We start from the raw sequence: 22965 nt of genomic DNA on the forward strand, positions 1-22965 counted from the left end.
GCCGAGTCTCTGTGAGCAAGGGAGGCTGTCTGACTGGCTAGAAACTCCAGGCCTGGATGGGAAGATGTCACATCTTGAGATAGTGGGGGACTGGAGGGGGTGGGGGTGGGGACCAACACGGACAAATGCAAACAGCCCTTCGTGAGCTATGATGGGCAGGTGCAGCTGCCTCCCAGCCCAATGGGGCCAGCTCCAGGCTCTCCTGTCCCCAGCAGCAGGAAAGCAGATGGCTGGTGATGGATCACAGGGCTGTCATCTGCGGGGGCTGAATGGTGATGTCACAGCTGGGGAGGGGGCTTCAGGAGCTGGGAGAGGCCCAGAGAGAAGTGCATTAGGTTGGAGGCTGGACTTACCATGTGGTGTCTTCTCTCTCTTTCTTTCCCCACCCCCTCTTTTATTGCTCAGAACTAAGAAACTTGAACCCCTGTGAAAAATCTAACATCTGAACAAACATAGCCCTCAGGGTAGTTAAAGCATGCCCTGAGCCCAGTCAGTCTTAGATGGCTATTGGGGGATTTTGCTAGGATGTTCCCATGGTGTTAAAAGCCAGGCTTTGGGGACAGAATTGGTGACAGGTCCTACAGAGCAGCACCACTAAGCTAGGGGCGTGACACTTCTTCTCTCTGTTTCCTCCCCTCTAAATGGGGCTGTGGAAGGCATGCATACAAATAGCACACACAGAGGGTGAGAGGTGAATTCCCTGCCCCCACTCCTGCAAGGGCAAGCACAGAGCACCAGCTGTGGGCAGATGAGACTGTGCAGGCAAAGCCTTTCCCACCCTGGGAGTTCTTGTTGCAATGAGACTCCTTTGGATTTTTCTCAGTCCTCTCTAGAGCAGGAGAGGGCAGATGCTTGGGAGAAGACAGCATAGATCACTTGCTCAGAGGTCCAGAGGTACAGGAGGATGAGGTAAGCAGCAACAGGGGCTGCTGAGGGGCTGTGGGAGCATGGTCAAGCCAAGGGAGTAGATAACAATTTCCAGTTTAAACAGTGACAGAAGCTTGGAGGCAAAAACACTTATGCATTTACAGGGCAGGGTCCTAGCCAGCGGGAAACAGAGGCAAGAGAAGAAGGGGGCTGGGGAGTCTGTTTTATTTCAAATTATAAACAAGTTCCGTATGTTGATCCTCAAGGAAGGCAGCCTTGGCTCCAAAGAGGCTGACAGTTATTTGTTGATCTTATAGAAACTATATCATCAAATATTTCACCATTGCTTGAGTTCTTGGGAGAAACAATATCTCATGAGTGCCTCCAGCATACAATACCATCAGGACAGAAAGCTGGAGGAATTTATGAGGAGGCAAAACTTCCAGAGACCCAGGCGTCCTTGGACAGGATGGGCTTCACCACTTCTGTGACTTGGGTGTTCCCAGCAGCAAGACCCAGAGCAGCCACAAGCTTGTCCCATAAGGCTGCTTCTTGCAGAGGCTCCTGCCATTGCCCTTGCTAGTGTGATGGAGCCCAGGCTCAGAACCCTGGCCTCTGAAGTAGACATATCCAAAGGGAAGCGATAAGCATGGCCTTCCAGATGAGGTGCCTGTAGGATAGATATCACCAGGTCCACATGCTCACTGGGTAGTAGCACTCAGCAGTTCCTCTCATTGACACCATGCCCTCTAGAATGACACCCTGCATCTTTCTAAGGGAATCATTCTCAGTAAGAATTCGCAGGGTCTCTCCTCAGCTAGTCCTCTTTATACAGGAACATCACACAGCTCATAAAAGTTACACAGGCACACCCTGAGTTCAGGCCAGGCATGGCACCAGGCACTCAAAGGATGTCTCAGGTCACTTTGATGAAGGTAAATTTCCCTTCAGTGGATCAGGAAACAGGATCTGGGAGTGGAAGAGGATCATGACAGTTAATCCTAGTTGTTGGCTCTGAGCAAGTCTATGAGGGATTTTTTAGATGTGGCTGGCTGAAGTAGGAAGAGTCCTCCCTGAATGTGGGCTGGGGTCTCAGACTGAATAGAAGGGAGACAGTGAGCCCAGCGGCAGCCTTTTTTCTCTCTGTGTCCTGACTGCAGACACAACGTGGCCAGTTGCTTCAGGCTCTACCACCATGATTTGCCAGCCATGATGGACTGCTTCTCTGAATCATAAGCCAAAATAAATTTCTCTTTCTTTAAGTCGCTTTGTCCTGTGCTTTGTAACTGAGTAGGGCTTGATGAAGAAAATGGGTCATTTGAGCCTGCTCTTCACTATCAAATCCTCTCCAATTTTGAGGCTCCTCTTGTTTGAGTTTGCTTTCTTTTCCTGAGATAAACACCACAACCAAAACCAATTTAAAGGGATGGAATATTTATTTCTCTTATACTTCTAGGTCACAGTCTATCACTGGGAGAGCAGGGTCCATAAAGAAATGCTATTTTCTGGCTTTTGCTTAGCTAACTTTCTTACCTGGCTCAAGACCACTTGCTAAGGGAGAGTGCCACCCATAGTGGGCTGGGACCTCTCCTTATAAACATACTCATGAGCCAATCCAAGCTCAACAATCTCTCAGTTGAGACTCTCTTTTCATGTGACTCTAGGCTGTATCAAGTTGACAGTTAAAGACAACAAGGACACACTACCCCTTGGCCACTTCACACACACATGTACATGCACATGCATGCATACACACACAAATGCATGCACATGCACACACACAAATATTACTTTAAACCATGACCTTTCAACTCTGTGTTCCCAAGATATTGTGTTAATATTACAATAAAAAGCACAGTACAACTTTAAATGTCCTACAGTGTGGAACTGGAGAGCTGACTCAGAGGTTAAGGTCACTGGCTGCTCTTACAAAGGACCTGGGTTTAGTTCTCAGCACCCACATGACAGCTCACAACCACTGAGGGGATCCAATGGTCCATCTTCTGGCCTCTGTGGGTACTAAGCATGCATGTGGTGCACATACATTCAAGCATGCAAGCACATACATAAATTTAAAACTTTTAAAATCGTTTTTTCCTAAAGGTCTCACAGTTTTTAACAATTCTAGCGCTTTAAAAGTTCAATGTCTCTTTAAAAGTCCAAAGTCTCTTAACAGTAGTTTCCACAAAATAAATAAATAAATTAATTAATTAATTAAAAAACCAAAATGTCTATCCACCTCTTGTTTCAGGCAGTGGGTGACCCTAGGAGGACCTGCGCTCCTCAGTCAATAGCCTGAGTGCCCGACAGACGGTACTCGGTCAGATTGAAGTCCTGGCCATTCTTTTTGCTGTTGTTGCCAGGGGAACCACTATCCTTGCCAAACATGCTTGGTGTGGAGGAAACTTCCTAGAGGTGACAGAGCAGATTCTGGCTAAGATACCTTCTGAAAATAATAAACTAACTTACTCACATGGCAATTATTTGTTTCATTACATCTGCCAAGACAGGATTGTGTATCTTTGTATCACTGATGATGATTTTGAGCGTTCTCGAGCCTTCAGTTTTTTGAATGAAGGAAAGAAGAGATTCCAGACAACGTATGGTTCAATAGCACAGACTGCACTTCCTTATGCCATGAATAGCGAGTTGTCAAGTGTTTTGGCTGCACAACTGAAGCATCGCTCCGAGAATAAGAGCCTAGACAAAGGCATGGAGACTCAAGCACAAGCGGATGAACTAAAAGGAGTAATGGTCAGAAACATAGATTTGGTTGCTCAACGTGGAGAAAGGTCGGGATTGCTGATAGATAAAACAGAAAACCTTGTGGATTCATCTGTCACTTTCAAAACTACCAGCAGAAATCTTGCTCGAGCCATGTGTATGAAGAATATCAAGCTCACTATCACCATCATCATTGTATCAATTGTGTTCATTCATATCATTGGGTCACCTATCTGTGGTGGGTTTACATGGCCAAGCTGTGTGAAGGAATAAGGAAGAAAAAAGTTACCATTAAAGAAGGATATGAGAGTGAAAGGAGATAAAGGAAATTCATGTGACTCTGTCTTTTCACTATTCTCAGAAAATGCCAGTTTCTTTAATCTTTTTTTCTCTTTTTCTTGTTTTAATCTTTGCCTGTCATATGGTTTATGTTAATTAATTTCACATTGAATCATTATTCACATGAGAAAGGGCATTTATTAGTCTCTTTAGTTTAAGTAGTACCTTCTACTTAGGAAGACATTTTTGCTTTTAATATACAAAGCCTTTGCCAAGGTGGAAACCACCAAACTTATGACCTGTCTGTTAAAACTGTCTAGAAACTTTGTATGTTCCTAGAAACATACAAAGTGCTAGGAAATGGATTGTATTACTAACATCTCATTTTAGTCTCTTTTGTTATGGGAGAATTTTAGGTGCTTCAAAATAATAAATAGAGAATTTTGAGAATTGTAATAATTTTTAGGGCTGCTTATACCCAGGAGCCCATACAAGTAATGCAGTTAACATTGAAATTTTATTTCAATATGGTGGGAAACATTTTGATAACCCATTAGAAGCACAAGAATTATCTTTCTTTCTCCCAGAATTTACTTTCTGAAATAAAGTTCAGTATATTATTTATTCATACTGCAAAAAAAAAAAAACAAAAACAAAATGTACACTTCCTTATTTTAAGAGGGAAGAACTGGGGCATGGAAACACTCTGATGAGAGCTGAGCCAAACTTCAGCAATGTAAGCCCACATCCTATATAGCTCCCTGGCCAGTATCTGGAACTAACTAGTGATCTTCTGGCTTCGAAAGACTTAGACAGATCCACTCCCGCGCTCCAGTGCCCACAAAACACAGAGTTTGTCCCAGGCTTAGACTCTCTCCACTCCATACTGGCTACCATCCTTGGTGGACTTCCTGTAGTATTGGCATTTCCAGTCTCCTGGGCTCTCCATTGCAGATGGGACTGCGCCTTTACCAATAGACCCTCTGACCTCTCCATGTGGGGCCAAGCCCTGGCGTCCATTTAGAACCCCTTCAGCTGTCATATCTCCAAAACGAGCGCCATACGGGGACTTTTACATATTGCCAAATTAGGCTGCCAGCTTGAGATGTCGCCTTGGTCCCCCTGGATCACAGCTTCTGTGTGCTGACATTGAGGAAATGCTTTCCCATTGTCCCAGGGAAACACAAAGGATCTCGCTTCAGTGGTAGGCCAATTGCAGTCATTTCTTCAGACCCAGGAAATCAGCACACACACACATTTTTAATCCAAAATACCACACAAACAGGCTATATCCCGAGTTCTGATAGATTCTGAGCTTCCCTATGGAGCCTCCCAGGCCAATCTGCCTCATTACACAGCACGTTACTCTAAGCATCACTGACTTCTAAGCTTCCATGATCATGGCTCGTTAAGATCTGAGAGAAGTTTCAGACCAAAGTTCCAAATACTTCCACAATCATCCACCAACATAGTCCAAAGGCATTGAAAGTCACATGACCAGGTTCCTCACAGCCATATCCAAATGCCCCCAGTACTTCTTTCTGTTCTAATTACCATTCTGTTTCTGTAATTAAAAACAAAACAAAACAAAAAACAAACAAGAATACTCTGGCCCAAAACAACTTGGCTCACATTTCCAGGTCAGAGTCCATCACTGAGAGAAGTCAGGGCTGGAGCTCCAATAGGAGCTTGAAGGTAGGAATGACCTAAATAAATAAATAAATAAATAATCCTTTCTGGTTACTCCCAAACTCAGATTTGACTGCTTTTTTATGCATCTGAGGACTACCTGCCTAGGGATTGTACCACCCTCAGTGGGCTGGATCCTCTTCATCTATTCACAATTAAGACAATCCCCCACAAATGTGCTCACATGCCAATCCAATGTTGGCAATTTCTCAGTAGAGACTCCCTTCTCAGGTGACTCCAGGCTATCAACTTGACAGTTAAAGCTGGGTAGGAAGTCCTTAAAATACCTTGCTTTCCATCAGTGTCTGTATCACACTGGATATCTAGCCCATTTCCATGTGTTGAGTCACTCAGATGCTAACTTGGTTCCCCACTCCAGATTCTTGGCCTTGCTTGCAGAACATCTGGGAATGCATCTGAATTCTTTCCAAGAAACTGAACCCTTAGGCAGGGAGTTGGTATCCAATCTATAGTAGTACAGAAAGGACAAGCCTCAGCCAGCCCATTGCCTCTGTGCACGGCTTTCAGTCTCTGGTCCATGCCACAGATTCTTCTAGAACTCAGTTTTTTATACTAAGGTCATGAAACTGAAAGTGATGGACACACACACACAGATACACACACACAAACACACAATAGCACCAGAAAAGGTTTCTAAACATGAAGAAAACCAAGTTACTTCAAAATGAAATGTGTCATTAGTCTAAGGGATTTTTGGTTTGTTTGTTTTGTTTTGTTTTGTTTGCAATGTTCACTTATATTGCACAGTGCAACCTTGCTGAAGTTTTGATTCTGACCACTTGACAATATTTGTTCACTATATAATGTAACAAATTCATCACCCCCCCCAACAGCTCAGATTCTAGACTGTTCCATGTTATAAAATGGAGTGGCTTGTTGGGGGTAGGTTGTATGAATGTTGGAGAAGTGGGAGCCAGGGTGTCAACCTTGGATGTCATTCCTTAGGATGCGTCCATGTTGGTTTTTGAGGCAGAGTCTCTCCCTGAGACGTAGGACTCACAGAGTGGTAGGCAGGCTGGCTGGCTGGCTGGCTGGCTAAAGAGCTCCAGGAATCTGCCTGTCTGTCTCCTCAACTCTGTGCTTCCAGCATGTGCCATCAGATGACATCGAGGCCCCGTAAGTGGTGATAGGTACTGAGTTCATGTCCTGAGACTTGTGCAGCAAGTGTTTCCAGTCTGGGGTTCCCTTCCTGGTCTGGATCTCAGTGTTCTGATTGTTCATGTAAAACTTCCTGCTCTCACAGTAACAGAGCTGTTTAATCCAGACAACAAAGCCTTCCCGCATTTCCTACTGCCTTTCCTCAGCATGTAAATATCAAATTAGTATATATTTGGGTTGTATTGTGTTAGAGTGTTTGACTTTAAAAATTGCTGTTTGAGTTTCTGACTTGAGTTGCATTTAAAAAAAGAATCATTAAATGAATCCTGGCTTGGGATTAGGACAGAATTTCCAACAATTTCTGAAATGGCCCTAAACATACTTCTACCATTTTGTACTATGTATTTATGCAAAGTGGTATTCTCAGCATTGATGACTATAAAATCAAAATATTGAGCAACTCTGGAAAACATTGAAGATGCTCGACATCCTGCACTATTAAATATTCAGCCAAGATTTAATTCTTTATGTAAAAATGAACAAGCGAGTCCATCTCATTAGCATGCAAATTTGCTTTCATCTTTAATAAATGGTAAAATTATGTGTATATCAAAGAACTGTTTTTAAATGAATTTCTTCATGATTTATATCAGTGTTTGATTTGTACACCTAATTCATATACCTGTGTTCCAAAGGCTGCATAAAAATTTATTAGACAATAAAGTGTATGGGGGCTGGGAAGATGGCTCGGTGGCTCAGAGTTCTTGCTGTGCAAGTACAAGGACCTTAGCACCCATGTAAAGGCTAGGCATAGCTGTGTGAGCCTCTAACCCCAACTTGATGTGTTCAGAGACCCGTGAATCTTTGCTGGTTAACTAGGCTGGCCAAAACAGTGAGTTTTAGATTCAGTGAGAGATCTTATCTCATAGGAATAATATGGAGAGTGATAAAAGGAGACACTTCTTCTGGCATCTGCTTGCACATGCACACAAACATGTGTGTGCCCCACACATGAAGTGGAAGAGACTTAAGGAGCCCTTCTTTAGAAAAGTACTTGAGTAAAGGTCACTGGCTTTCACAGGGATCCTAGTTCAGTGAAGGAATCCAGGTAATGAAGAAACCAGAGCCTAGCCTTATATGCTAAGTAAGGGTCCTTAGGGTTTACAGAGAAGAGATGAAGGAAACAAGGCACAAGATAAATTACAGAAGAGGAGGAGAGGAGGGAAGATGAAAGAGAGGAGACAGCAGAGTCAGAGGCACAGACGGAGAGAATGGCAGTGGGACAGTAAAAAGGGAACGAAAAGAAACAAGTGAGAGAGACAGCACATGACCCAGCCAGAGGTGCTCTGCCTCCCAGGTTCATCCCTGATCTGGAGAGTCCTTAGGTTGGCTGCCAAGGGGTAACTCAACAAGTTTTCAACCAAGCATGATGCTAACCAAAGATGCAGGGAGGGTCAACAGGGCCAAGGAGCAGGCTCACAGAACACAAGGAGGACTCAGAAGCTTGGTGAGGTGTACAGGGATGCCTGTGTGTGCATGTGTGCAGATGAGCATGTGTGTGTGCACACACTTGTGTGTGTGTGTCTGTTGGTTACTGTATTAGTTACTTTACTGTTACTACAATTCTATGACAAAACACCATGACCTCCAAGACAACTTATAGAAGAAATAGCTTATTGGGGGCTGATAGTTCCAGAGGTGAAATATGATTGTCATGGTAGGGATCATGGCAGCAGACAAGCAGACCTGGTGATGAAATGGTAGCTAAGATCTTAATCCTGATCCACAAACATAAGGCAGAGAGCACTAACTGGGTGTGGAGTGGGCTTTTGAAACTTCAAAGCTCACCCCAGTGACACACCTCCTCCAACAAGACCACACCTTCTAATCCTTCCTGAACAGTTCCACTAACTTGGGACTAAACATTCAAATATATGAGCCTATAGAGGCCATTTTCATCCCAACCACCACACTTAATTTTTGTTGCTCTGTCAAAATACCCTGACAAAGGAACTTAAGGAAGGAAGCATTTACGTTGGCTCATAGTTCCAGGCTACAGCCCATTGTGTCTGGGAAAACCCAACAATAGGAACTTGAAATAGCTGACTGTGTCATATTCACAATGATGAAGAAGAAGAGAGATGAATGCTCGTGTTCCCTTTCTCCTTTGTATACAGTCTAGGATCCTGCCTCAGAGAAGCTTACCACCCACATTGGACAGGTTGTCCCACCTTAACTAACACAATCAAGACAATCCCACACCATATCTCATCAAATTGCAATTAACCATCTGAGTGTGTGTGAGTGGGAGGATCAGCTTCGATTGTCAACTAGACACAACTTTGAACAACTGAAGAAGGGAGTCTCATGGAAGGATTGTTCATATCAGGTTGGCTTGTGAGCATGCCAGTGGGGGTTTGTCCTGGTGGTTAATTGACATCAGAAGACCCATTCCACTGTGGGCAGCACCATTTCTAGGCTGGGTCCTGTCCTCTGTGAGAGAAGACTGCTAAGGACAAGCAAGAGTCTAAGCCAAGACACTTGCATACATTTACTTCTTTCTGGTTCTGAATGTGGATGTGGTGTGACCAGCTCTCTCAGGCTTTTGCCTCTGTGACTTCCTGCAATGACATACTATAGTCTGAAACCATAAGGCAGATAAATCCTTTCCTCCACTATGTTCCTTTGATCAGAGTGTTTCATCATGGCAACACTGGTACCATGAAGTAAAACTGGTACCATGAAGTAGTGTCATTGTGACATAACTGAGCCTGTGTCTTTTATACCTTGGACTATGTTGAGGGTGGAATGTGGAAGCTTTGGGCTAGAATAGTCACTGGGTACTCATAGATTAATGGATAATTCTTGAAGGAACTTGAAAGGTGGTAGTATTGAGAGTAACATTGCTGGTGGAGCCAGATTATGTTTCAAGAACTAGAATTTTGACTTGCACCTGGGAGTGGAACCTGTGCTCTGGATCCCCACCCACTCAGCTCATACTCAAATGCAGCTTGACCCCCAGGAGTTTGGACACATCAGGATCACAGGATCACAGGCTGGCAGGAGAGGCAGGTTCTAGTCAAAGACAGTAAGGCCAGTTAACACCAGAGACAACCAGATGGAGAGAGGCAAGTACAAGAACATAAGCAACAGAAACCAATACTACTTGGCAACATCAGAACTCAGTTCTTCCATCATAGCAAGCTCTGGATACCCCAAAACAGGTGATAAGCAAGATTGAGTTCTAAAATCCCATCTCATGAATATGATAGAGGACTTTAAGAAGGACATAAATAACTCCCATAAAGAAATATAGGAGAACACAGGTAAACAAGAAGAAGGCCTTAAAGAGGAAATACAGATAAACACAACCAAACAGGTGAAGGAATTGAACAAAACATGCAGGATCTAAAAATGGAAATAGAAACATTAAAAAAAACACATAGAGAGACAACCCTGGAGATGGAAAACCTAGGAAAGAGAGCAGGAGTCACAGATGCAAGCATCACCTACAGAATACAAGAGATGGAAGAGAGAATCTCAGATGCAGAAGATACCATAGAAGACATTGACACAACAGTCAAAGACAATACATAAAGCAAAAAGCTCCTAACTCAAAACATTCAACAAATTCAGGACACAATGAAAAGACCAAACCTAAGGATAATAGGTATAGAAGAGAGTGAGGATCAAAAGGCCAGTAAACATTTTCAACAAAATTATAGAAGAAAATGTCCCTAACCTAAAGAAAGAAATGCCCATGAACACACAAAAAGCCTATAGACCACTAAACAGATTGGACCAGAAAAGAAATTCCTGCACAGAACAAAGAAAAAATATTGAAAGCAGTAAGGGAAAAACATCAAGTCATATAAAGACAGACAGATCAAAATTGCACCAGACTTCTCAACTGAGACTCTAAAAAGCCTCAGAATCTTGGATTGGTGTCATACAGACACTAAGAGAACACAAATGCCAGCCCAGGATACTATTTCCAGCAAAACTCTGAATCACCATAGATGGAGAAACCAAGATATTCCATGACAAAACCAAATTTAAGCAATACCTTTCCACTAACACAGCCCTACACAGAAGGAAAACTCCAACACAAAGAGAGAAACTACACCCAACAAAGACTAAGAAATTAATCTTCTCACAACAAACCCAAAAGATGAGAACCACACAGACATAATTCCACTTCTAACAACAAAAATAACCATAACAAGCAATCTTTGGTCTTTAATATCTCTCAACACCAATGGACTCAATTCCCCAATAAAAAGACATAGGCTAACAGACTGGATATGTAAACAGGATCCAGCATTTTGCTGCATACAGGAAATGCACCTCAGGGACAATGACAGACTCTACCTCAGAGTAAACGGCTAGAAAAAAATTTTCAATCAAGTGGTCCCCCCAAAACAAGCTGGAGTAGCTATTCTCATATTAAATAAAATAGACTTTCAACTAAAAGTTACCATAAAAGATGGGGAAGGACACTATATACTCATCAAAGGAAAAATTCACCAAGATGAACTCTCAATTCTGAACACCTATGCCCCAAATGCAAGGGCACACACATTTGTAAAAGAAACATTACTAAGGCTCAAAGCATGCATTAGACCTCGCACAATAATAGTGGGAAACTTCAACACCCCACTGTCAACAATGGACAGATCATAAAAACAGAAACCAAATAGAGACACACTGAAACTAACAGAAGTTATGAACAAAATGGATTTAACAGATGTCTACAGAACATTTCACCCTAAAATAAAAGAGTATACTTTCTTCTCAGTATCTCATGGTACCTTCTTCAAAATTGACAATATATTTGGACAGAAAACAAGACTCAACAGATACAAGAAGATTGGATTAATCCCATGTATTCTATTGGACCACCATGGACTATGGCTGGTCTTTAATAACAAGAAAAATAACAGAAAGCCCACATATACATGGAAGTTGAACAACTATCTACTAAATGATAACTTGGTCAGGGAAGAAATAAAGAAAGAAATTAAAGACTTTCTAGAGTTTAATAAAGATGAAGGCACAACATACCCAAACTTATGGGACACAATGAAAGCAGTTCTAAGAGGAAAACTCATAGCTCTGAATGGCTCCATAAAGAAATTGGAGAGAGCAGACACTAGCAGCTTAACAGCTCATCTGAATGCTCTAGAACAAACAGAAGCAAATCCACCCAAGAGGAGTAGAAGGCAGGAAATACTCAAACTCAGGGATGAAACCAACCAATTAGAAACAAAGATAACTGTACAAAGAATCAATAAAACTAGGAATTGGTTCTTTGAGAAAATCAACAAGATAGATAAACCCTTAGCCATACTAACTGGAGGGCACAGAGACAGTATCCAAATTAATAAAATCAGAAATTAAAAGGTAGACATAATAACAGAAACTGAGGAAATTAAAAAAAAATCATCAGATCCTACTACAAAAGCCTATACTCAACAAAACTGGGAAATCTAGATTAAATGGATAATTTTATAGACAGATACCAGGTACCAAAGTTAAATCAGAAGTAAAAATTAGACAAGACACATGAAAAATAAGTCTAGAGCAAAGGCAGCTAATCCAATTTTTTTTTTTTTTTTTGTCCACCAAAGGCCAGGGTTATATCAGGTTTGTTGAAAATTTGCATTCTGCTGAGTACCCGTCCTTATCTATGGCTCTTAAAAGGACACTGTTGAAACTCTGACAGAATTAGGCAAGCATAATGCTAAAGAATAAATTGAATTTTCACTTCAAATTCCCTGCAATTACAGAGAGCTATTTACAATATAGGTCTCAGATAGGATCACTCCCATTCACTAAGTGGTCACGTTTACCTACCATTAGCAGCTGCCTTTTAGCCATGTTCCCGCATGCTTTATCTCCCTGGCACTGTTTAATTTAGACTCACGACTGCACCACATAAACCATCTAAACAGTCCCATAATCCCTAAGGAAATAGAAGTAGTCATTAAAAGTCTCTCACCCTCCCCCCTCCCAAAAAAAGCCCAGAGCCAGATGGTTTTAGTTCAGAATTCTATCAAACCTTCAAAGAAAACCTAATACCAATACTTCTCAAACTCTCAAACTATTCCATAAAATAGAAACAGAAGGAACACTACCAAATTCATTTTATGAACCAACAGTTATGCTGATACCTAAACCACACAAAGATCAACAAAGAAAGAGAACTTCAGACCAATTTCCCTTATTAATATCAATGCAAAATACTCAATAAAATTCTCACAAACCAAATCCAAGAATACATCAAAACGATTATTCACCATGGTCAAGTGGACTTCATCCCAGGGATGCAGGGATGGTTACACATACAGAAATCCATCAATGCAATCCACTATATAAACAAACTCAAAGGGGAAAAAAAAACATGATTATCTCATTAGATGCTGAAAAAGTCTTTGACAAAATACAATACACTTTCATGTTAAAAGTCTTGGAAAGATCAGGAATTCAAGGCCCATACCTAAACATAATAAAAGCAATATACAGCAAACCAGTAGCCAACATCAAACTAAATGGAGAGAAACTTGAAGCAATCCCACTAAAATCAGGGATAAGACAAGGCTGCCCACTCTCCCCCTATCCAATATAGAACTCAAAGTTCTCCCCAGACCAATTAGGCAACAAAAGGGGGTCAAAGGGATACAAATTGGAAAGAAGGGTGCCAATATATTACTATTTGGAGATGATATGATAGTATACTTAAGTGACCCCAAACAGTCTACCACAGAACTCCTACAGCTGATAAACAAATTCAGCAAAGTGGCTGGATATAAATTAACTCAAACAAATCAGTAGCCTTCCTCTACTCAAAGGATAAACAGGCTGAGAAAGAAATTAGGGAAACGACACCCTTCCCAGTAGTCACAAATAATATGAAATATCTTGGTGTGAGTCTACCCAAGCAAGTGAAAGATCTGTATGAAAAGAACTTCAAGTCTCTGATGAAAGAAATCGAAGAAGACCTCAGAAGATGGAAAGGTTTCCCATGCTCATGGTTCTGCAGGATTAACAGAGGAAAAACGTCCCTCTTACCAAAAGCAATCTACAGATTTAATCCAATCCCTATCAAAATTCCAACTCAGTTCTTCACAGAGATAGAAATAGCAATTCTCAAATTCATCTGGAATAACAAAAAAAAAAAAAAAACACAGGATAGTGAAAATGATTCACAACAATAAAAGAACTTCTGAGGGAATCACTAACCCTAACCTGAAGCTGTACTGCACAACAATTGTGATAAAAAAAAAAACAAAAAAAACTGCATGATATTGGTACAGAAACAGGCAGGTAGATCAATGGAATAGAATTGAAGACCCAGAAATAAACTCGCACACCTATGGTCAATTGATCCTTGACAAAGAAGCTAAAACCATCCAGTGGAAAAAGAGACAACATTTTCAACAAATGGTGCTGGTTCAACTGGCGGTCAGCATGTAGAAGAATGTGAATTGATCCATTCTTATCTCCTTGTACAAAACTCAAGGCCAAGTGGATCAAGGACCTTCACATAAAACCAAATATGCTGAACCTAATAGAAGAGAAATCAGGAAAGAGTCTTGAACACATCAGCATGGGAAAATTTCCTGGACAGAAAACCAATGGCTCAGGCTCTAAAATAAACAATAGACAAATGGGGCCTCATAAAATTGAAAAGCTTCTGTAAAGAAAAGGAGACTGTTAATAGGACAAAACATCAACCAACAGATTGGTTAAAGATCTTTACCAACCCTACATCCAATAGAGTGCTAATATTCAAAATATACAAAGATCTCAAGAAGTTAGATTCCAGAAACCCAAATAACCCTATTAAAAATGGGGTACAGCGCTAAACAAATAATTCTCAACTGAGGAATACCGCATGGCTGAGAAGCACTTAAAGAAATGTTTAACATCCTTAGCATCAGGGAAATGCAAATCAAAACAACCCTGAGACTCCACCTCACACCAGTCAGAATGTCTAAGATCAAAAACTCAGGTGACAGCAGAGGCTGGCAAGGATGTGGAGAAAGAGGAACACTATTTCATTGCTGGTGGGATTGCAAGCTGGTACAAACACTCTGAAAAACAGTCTGGTGTTTCCTCAGAAAATTGGAAATAGTTCTACCCATGGACCCAGCTATACCACTACTGGGCATATACCCAAAAGATGCTCTAACATTTAACAAGAACACATGCTCCACTATATTCATAGCAGCCTTATTTATAGTAGCCAGAAGCTAGAAACAACCCAGATGTCCCTCAACAGAGGAATGGATCCAGAAAATGTGGTACATTTATACAATGGAATACTACTCTGCTTTTAGAAACAATGACTTCGTGAAATTCACAGGCAAATGGATGGAGCTAGAAAATATGATCCTGAGTGAGGACACAAAAGAACACACATGGTATGTGCTCACTGACACTGATAAGTGGTTATTAGCCCAAAATCGTGGAATACAGAGGGTACAACTCATAGGCCATGTTAAGCTCACCAAGAAGGAAGACCAAAGTGTGCATGCTTCAGTCCTACTTAGAAGGGGAAACAAAATAATCACAGAAGGTAGAGGAAGGGAGAGATATGAGAGGGGAAGAGAAGAGGGAGACAAAAAGCAGGGCAGGATCAGGTGTGGGAGGAGACAGGGGAAAGTAAGAGGGTCAGGAAATTGAATGGAGGTATGTAGTTGTGGAGGATGGGAACTGGGGGTTAGCCACTAGAAAGTCCCAGATGCCAGGGAAGCAAAGTATTCCAGGACCCAATGAGGATGACCTTAGTGGAAATACAGAATAAAGCAGAGATAAAACCCGTAGAGACCACCTTTAGTAGGCAGGCCCAGCCCTCAGTTGAGGGATGGGGCCACCTACCCATAGCAACATTTTTAACCCAGAAATGTTCCTGTCCAAAGGAAAGGCAGGGACAAAAAAAAAAAATAGAACAGAGACTGAAGGAAAGGCCATCCAGAGACTGCCCCACCTAGGGATCCATCTTATCTGCCAGCACCAAACATGACACTATTGCTGATGCCAAGAAGTGCTTGCTGACAGGAGCCTGGTATGGCTACCCCCTGAGAGGTTCTACCAGCACCTGACCAATGCAGATGCAAATACTCACAGCCAGCCATTGGACTGAGCACCCAGACCTCAATGGAAGAGCTAGGGGAAGGATTGAAGGAGCTGAAGGGGATTGCAAGTCCATAGTAAGAACAATATCAACTAACCGGACCACCTGGAGCTCCCAGAGACTAAACCACCAACCAAAGAGTACACATGGAGGGACCCATTGCTCCAGCTACATATGTAGCAGAGGATGGCCTTGTCTGACACCACAGGGAAGGGAGGCCTTTGGTCCTGTGGAAGATTGATATCCCAGTGCAATGGGAATCTAGGGCTGTGAGGTGGGAGTTGGTGAGTGGGTGGGGGAGTACCCTCATAGAGGCCAAGGGAGGGGGGAGAGGGGATGGAATGGGGATGTTGTGGAGGGCTAACTGGGAAGGGGGGGGATATCATTTGAAATGTAAACAATCCATCCCATAATCAGCTTCTAAACGCTGACACCATTGCATACACTAGCAAGATTTTGGTGAAAGGACCCAAATATAGCTGTCTCTTGTGAGACGATGCCGGGGCCTAGCAAACATAGGAGTGGATGTTCACAGTCAGCTATTAGATGTATCACAGGGCTCCCAATGGAGAAGCTAGAGAAAGTACCCAAGGAGCTAAAGGGATCTGCAACCCTATTGTTGGAATAACATGATGTACTAACCAGAACCCCGGAGCTCTTGTCTCTAGCTGCATATGTATCGAAAGATGGTCTAGTCGGCCATCACTGGAAAGAGAGGCCCATTGGACTTGCAAACTTTATATGCCCCAATATAGGGGAATGCCAGGGCCAAAAGAATGGGAATGGGTGGGTAGGGAAGTGGGGGGCGGTATGGGGGACTTTTGGGATAGCATTGGAAATGTAATTGAGGAAAATATGTAATAAAAATATTAAAAATTAAAAAAAATGATTGATTCAAAAAGAACTAGACCTTTTTTGTTACCTGGACTAGCAGATATTCCTATGATATTTTGGTTAAGAATCTGGGTGAATCTGATTAGATGGCATAAAGAAGCAGCTGCAGTTGCCAAATGATCAGCACCTCTGAGCTGAAACCTGTGCTCCATTAGGACCATCGGGAAATGTTTCCTCCTGATCAAAGCACGGAAACTGATCCAGCGGCCATCAAGGTGGGCAAGGCTTTTCCATGTCAGAAGAACGTGGCAATGTGCTAGTCATCTGTGCCATGAAGACATGCAGAGGTCTGAGACTGGTCTGAGACTGGCACCAACCTTGTGAAAGTATTAGAATCCCTGCAGAGAGGACTGAAAAGGCCATTCACTGGTGAAGATGAAGCCTTAGTTGCTATGGAGACCTCAGGATATAAGAGATGCCAAGGCATTTCCGCCACATAAAATTGCAGATGTAAAATGGAGCTGGCCTATGCCTACAAGAAAAGCTCTGAGCACTGCAGATGGCTTCTCTGGAGTCCAGATTACATCATGAGCCACAGATTCTGATCACTGGAGCTGCAAGATTTGATCTTTCCTCTGCTAGGTTTTGGTTTTGCTTCAGTGTGCTTATTCATTTGGTATGATCTTGTTTATAATATGTATAAAGTCTGAAACTTGCTCTTTATTCTGAAAGGATTTCATAGCTAAGAAATTTTGGGCTTTTAATTCGTTGGGACTATTGCAGAATTGGTAGACTTTCTAAATTTGGGCTGCATTATGAAATAAGTGTGAGGCCATAGGAACAAAGAATAGAAGGCTATGATGTGTTTGTGTGTCAAGTTGACAAGGGATAGATTGTAATGGCTAACTTTTTATTAATTTTATTTTGAAGAGACTATCTCTTGTTCTTTGACAATTTCATGTATGTATACAATGTATCTTAATTGTATACACCTCAGGTCCCCAACTGTACTGTCTAGTTTCATGCCAATTGGACAGGCTAAAGTCATCTAAGAGGAGCAAGCCTCAATTAACCAAATGCCTTCATAAAATCAGGCCTATGCAAGCCTGTAGAGCATTCTTAGTGATAAATGGGGGGAGGGCACAGACCATTTTGAGTGGTACAATCCCTGGCTGGTGGTCATGGATTCTATAAGAAAGCATGTTGAGTAAGCCATGAGGAGCAAGCCAGCAAGCAGCACCCCTCCATGGCTTCAGATCATCTCCCGCACCCAGGTCCCTGCCTTGTTTGAGTTCCTGTCCTGTCTTCCTTTGACAATGAACTGCAATGTGTAAGCTTAAGCAGAGTAAACCCTTTTCTCCCGAGTTTCTTTGGCCATAGAGTTTCTTGTAACCTAACCACCCCACTCCTTTTGTAACCCTGTGTCATTTTGTAACCCTGTGTCATTTGGGGGCTTCTGAAAGCTCTTGGTCAATAACTCATAAGACAATATCCCTCTGGCCCTGAGATTTTTTTTTATTCAATAACCCATGTCTTCCAAGGTAGCATGGTTCATCCATGCAGAGGACCTTTGTTAAACATTTGTAAAAGCACATATTTTAAATTAGCGTAGAAAGAAGTGTATTTCCACAAGGGTTTTCATACCGACCTCATCCCATTTCCTTCCTGTCCTACTGTTTCACCTTTGATCAAATGTTCAGCTTCTTTTATGCCATCTGCTACCTTCCTTAATTTACAGTTCATCTCTCTCTCTCTGTGTGTGTGTGTGTGTGTGTGTGACAGAAAGAGAGACAGAGAGAGAAAGAGAGAGAGAGAGAGACAGAGACAGAGACAGAGAGACAGAGAGACAGAGAGAGAGAGAGAGAGAGACAGAGACAGAGACAGAGAGACAGAGAGAGAGAGAGAGAGAGAGAGAGAGAGACTTTGAACATACGATCATTATCTGAGTTCTCAGTCTGGGATTTTTATGTAACCCATTCTCACTAGATGCCATTACTGTAGGGTTAATAAATTTTGGTGGAATCTTTGTTTTTCCTGTTTCTTATGTTACTGCATTGGGATTTATGCATCTGTTGTTATTTTTTTTATCAGCTATATTCTTTGAGTTGATGTATTTGCAGTGTTCAAGTGGGATTTGGATGTGATAGAATTGAGTGTTTAGTTCAGAAATAATTTCTCAGACCAGAGCTCAAGGTGCCTGGTGTAAGCTGTATAATATTCCCCAAGTACGGTATTAACTAGGAGAGCAACTGCAGATGTTTGATATTACACTATGCAATTGATGTACTAGGAAATTAATAACAATGTCCCTTTTGACTTTAATAACTGTTGGAGAATAAATAACTAAGGATAGTATAAAGTATATTCAGCTTTTAGTTAATGGGATTAGGAGTGAGGAGAGAAGCAGGGCAGGCAGGGAGAAGGATGAAGTATTAGGTCTCCTTTGGAAAGAAAAAACTGAGGCACAGGGCCTGTTCTGTTCTGTTTCCTTATCAACTTTACAGAACTAACGTTATCTGAAGGAGGGAGCCTCAGTTGAGAAAATGCCTCCCATCACATGGGCCTATGGGAAAGCCTTTGGGACCTTTCCTTGATTGACAACTGAAATGGAAGGACCAGAGTCCCACCCAGTCTGGGTAGTGCCACGCTTGGGCGAGTAGTCCTGGGTTGCACTAGAAAGGAAACTGTGCAAAGCAATAATCAGCACTCCTCCATGACCTCTGTTTCAGTTCCTACCCCCAGGTTCACGCCTTGAGTGCCTGCCTTGACTTCTTTTCATGCTGGACTAAGTCCGAGCTGTAATAGGAAATAAACCCTTTTCTCCTCAGGCACCTTTTGCTGGTGGTGTTTATCGTAACAATGGGGAGCACGTGAGGGCAGGTGAGTAAAGAAGGCAGGGAAGAGCTGGGATGGGGTCAGTCCCCAGACAGCCCCCCTCCGGGGTGTGGGGGTTAGAGTCTGTTAAATCCATAGAGAGTTACAACTAAGAAGCAAAAAGAGGAGGGATGACAGCAAAAGCTGCTAAGACGATGAAGAAGGAGAGAGCATATATGATGTGGCTGACAAGTGTAGGAGGAGGAAAGCCTTACAGTAAGCTGGGTGGAGAAGCACAAACACAGTCCTAAAACCCTAACAGAGCAAATTCAAACAAAAGCAAAACCATCAAGAGATATCTGCAAGAGTGGATGGTAAATAATAGATTAAAAAGAAAGAAAGAAAGCTTATGGAGTGAATTCCTGGTTCAGCCGTGCTGAGAAGAAGGGCAAACTTCTCAGATCCCTCTGGCTCTAGAACAACATGGTACAGTGTGCCTGAGCAGGGCGTGGGAGCCACTGGTCTTGTGACAAGTTCTTCTTGAGAGAAGAACTGGGATAAGATTGATGGTTAGCTTTTATTTTCAACCTGACACGATTTTAGAGTCATCTCAGAAGGAATTCTTAGCTGAAGAATTATTTAGAGCATGTTGGCCTCTGGACACAATGGTGGAGGATTGTCTTCAGTGTTAATTGATGTAGGAAAGCCCAGCCCATTTTAGGTGGTGCCATTCCCTAGGCCAGGCCCTGTACTATATATGAGTGAAGAAAGCTAGCAAGGGTGCATTTGTTTCTCCTCCTTCTCTTGTGGATGTAATGTGAGCAGCTATCTCAAATTCTTGCCTCTGACTTTCCCACAATGGTGGGAATTGTAACCTGGAATTGTAAGCCTTCTCCCCCAACATCTCTCACCCCCCCCCCCCCCGAATCCTTCCTCCTGTGATGCCTATGCTTGGTTGTCAACTTGACTACATCAGAAATTAACAAAAAGTCAAGCAGCTAGGCATGCCTGTGAGGGATTTTTCCCCCCTTAATTAAATCATTTGAAAAGGGAATAGCCATTTTTTATTCATATCTTTTGAGTTGGAACGATCTACCTTTAATCTGGGCCACACCATCTACTGGCAGCCTGTATAAAGGACGTTGAAGATGGAAGCTCATTGGTTTTGCTTGCTCATTCTTGATCTTGCTGGCAAGTGTCATTCTTTCACTGGTGTTAGAGCCTCCTTCTTCTGGCATCTACTGAAGACCACCTGAGACTTTCAGTTTCATGGATGGAACAATTACTGTATTCTTGGAACTTCCATTGGTAGACAGCCCTTTTTGGTCTATCTGGATCACAGCCTGTAGGCCATTCTGATAAATCCCGTGTGTGTGTGTGTGTGTGTGTGTGTGTGTGTGTGTGTGTATAACAGTGTGCTCTGGGAGATGTCCAGTGACCTATCCTATCATTCTCTGTCTTATTTCCTTGAGACAGGGTCTGCCAGTGATCCTGGAGCTAGGTTGGTATCCAGCAGGCCCTGGTGAGCTTCCTGTCTCCTACCTGCCCAGAGATAGGGTGGTTCTGTCACATGCACAGTCGTTCACAGGTTTCCTTGTAGATGGATTCTGGGATCTGAGCTCAGGCCCTCTTGCTTGTATAGCCAGCATGCTTTCACTGAGCCTGCTCCCCAGCCCCCACCTAAACCTTTTAAAATTTCTGCTCCTAAAACCACCATTCCTTTCTCTGTCATCCTCCTTAACAAACTGATCTATCTATAAAAGGGGTTAAAAGTGTTACAAATAGCTCTTCTGGTCCTTCAAAGCCAAACTCCCCTCAAAGGAAAAGTGGTTTATTTTCTTTCTCCTTGTACATTCATGGCATGGGGCAGATGGGACCTCCAGGAACCCGGTGAAAACCGGGTTCAAGCTCCCAGGTTGGCCTCTGACCCCACTGTTCTTGTTCTAGGCTTTTGTCTTCTTCCTCTCTAGGGCAGTACTCAGACACCAGATTTCCATCCGAGGACCGGTACCACATGCTTGATGTTTGCAAGATGAGCTGTCTTTGTTGCTTGTTTGCTTGCTTGCTTATTTGTTTGTTGTTTTTCCTGCCTAAGGAAAAAAAAATCCCTGGGCAAAATAACTTGAGTTTATTGTCTCATGGTTTGAAGAACAGTCCATCACGGTACAGAAGATGTGACAGTAACAGAGACTTTACTGGGGCAGTGAGAGCAGCAGATAGAAAGATGGATGCCGGTGCTCAGACATTCACTTTCTTGTCCAGACTCTCGAATTCCTGGCAGATCTTCCTATCTCAGGTAATCTCTGTGCAATCATCCTCACCGACACCCAAAAGTGTGTCTCCTAAGTGAGTCTAAGTCATGTCATGTTTATAGTCAAGATCAACCATCATGTCTACCCCTGTCAAGCTTATATACATGGACATCACCTTCCAGTCATCAAATTCCGCCCTCTAGTTTCCTTAGGTTCATGGCTTTTAAAATAGTGACTGTCTCATAATGCAATATGCATCCAGTCTAACCGCAAGAGTCTTGGTAGCCTTTAACAGTTCTGCCCAAATTCCTTCTGAGAATCAAGGTAATCTCTTACCCATGAGGCCCCGTGAAATCAATAAACAAGTGACGCCGTAGGTTTCCAATATGCAATGGTGTTGAAGAAATATCCTCTTTCTGAAGGAGCAGTGTTGGGGTAGGTAGTAAGGAGATACAGGATCAATGCACACTGACAGCCAACAGGGCAATGCCAAAGGCTGCAGGTCATGCCCAGCACCTAAGGTGTGTGGCAACATTATCTGGACTCTGAGAACCAAGGGAAGTTCTGAGCCTCCAGTTCTACTGTCTGTAGCACACGCAGTCTTTCTCTTCGGTCGACTCCACTCTCTGTCTGAAGCTTTCCTTGGTGAATATCCCACAGTTCAAAGCTTAAAGGTCCCACTCCTCTGTACTGATGTGCTCTAGTAGCTGCCGCTCTTAGCTTACTGAAGCAGCAAAAACACAAACAAAGGCAAATCAAGCAAGCAGTGTTTGTTTTGCTTCACAGTTTGAGAGTCCAGTTGGTGGAGGAGAGGGCGTGGCAGCCAGTGGGGTTTCAGCTGTTGTCTTAGTGAGGGTTTTAATGCTGTGAACAGATACCATGACCAAGGCAACTCTTATAAGGAAAACATTTCATTGGGGCTGGCTTAGAGGTTCAGAGGTTCAGTCCATTATCTTCAAGGTGGGAGCATGGCAGTATCCAGGCAGGCGTGGTGCAGGAGGAGCTGAGAGTTCTACATCTTCATCTGAAGGCTGTGAGGAGAAGACTGGCTTCCAGGCAGCTAGGATAAGGGTCTTAAAGCCCAGGCCCACAGTGGCACACCTACTCCAACAAGGCCATGCCTACTCCAACACGGCCACACCCACTCCAACGAGGCCATGCCTACTAATAGTGCCACTCCCTGGGTCGAGCATATACAAACTATCACAGTTTTGGTGGCCGGAATGTCCACATTGTACCTGCACTCAG

General features: G+C 42.8%; 1 pseudogene; it reads left to right on the forward strand.

Moving 5' to 3' along the window:
- The first annotated feature begins 3104 nt into the window (after positions 1–3104).
- On the forward strand, positions 3105–3864 carry LOC110290355 (vesicle-associated membrane protein 7 pseudogene; annotated as a pseudogene).
- The last annotated feature ends 19101 nt before the right edge of the window (positions 3865–22965 follow it).

This window comes from Mus caroli, unplaced genomic scaffold, assembly GCF_978045245.1.
Source record: "Mus caroli unplaced genomic scaffold, Mus_caroli_1 scaffold_2, whole genome shotgun sequence".
NCBI lineage: Eukaryota > Metazoa > Chordata > Mammalia > Rodentia > Muridae > Mus > Mus caroli.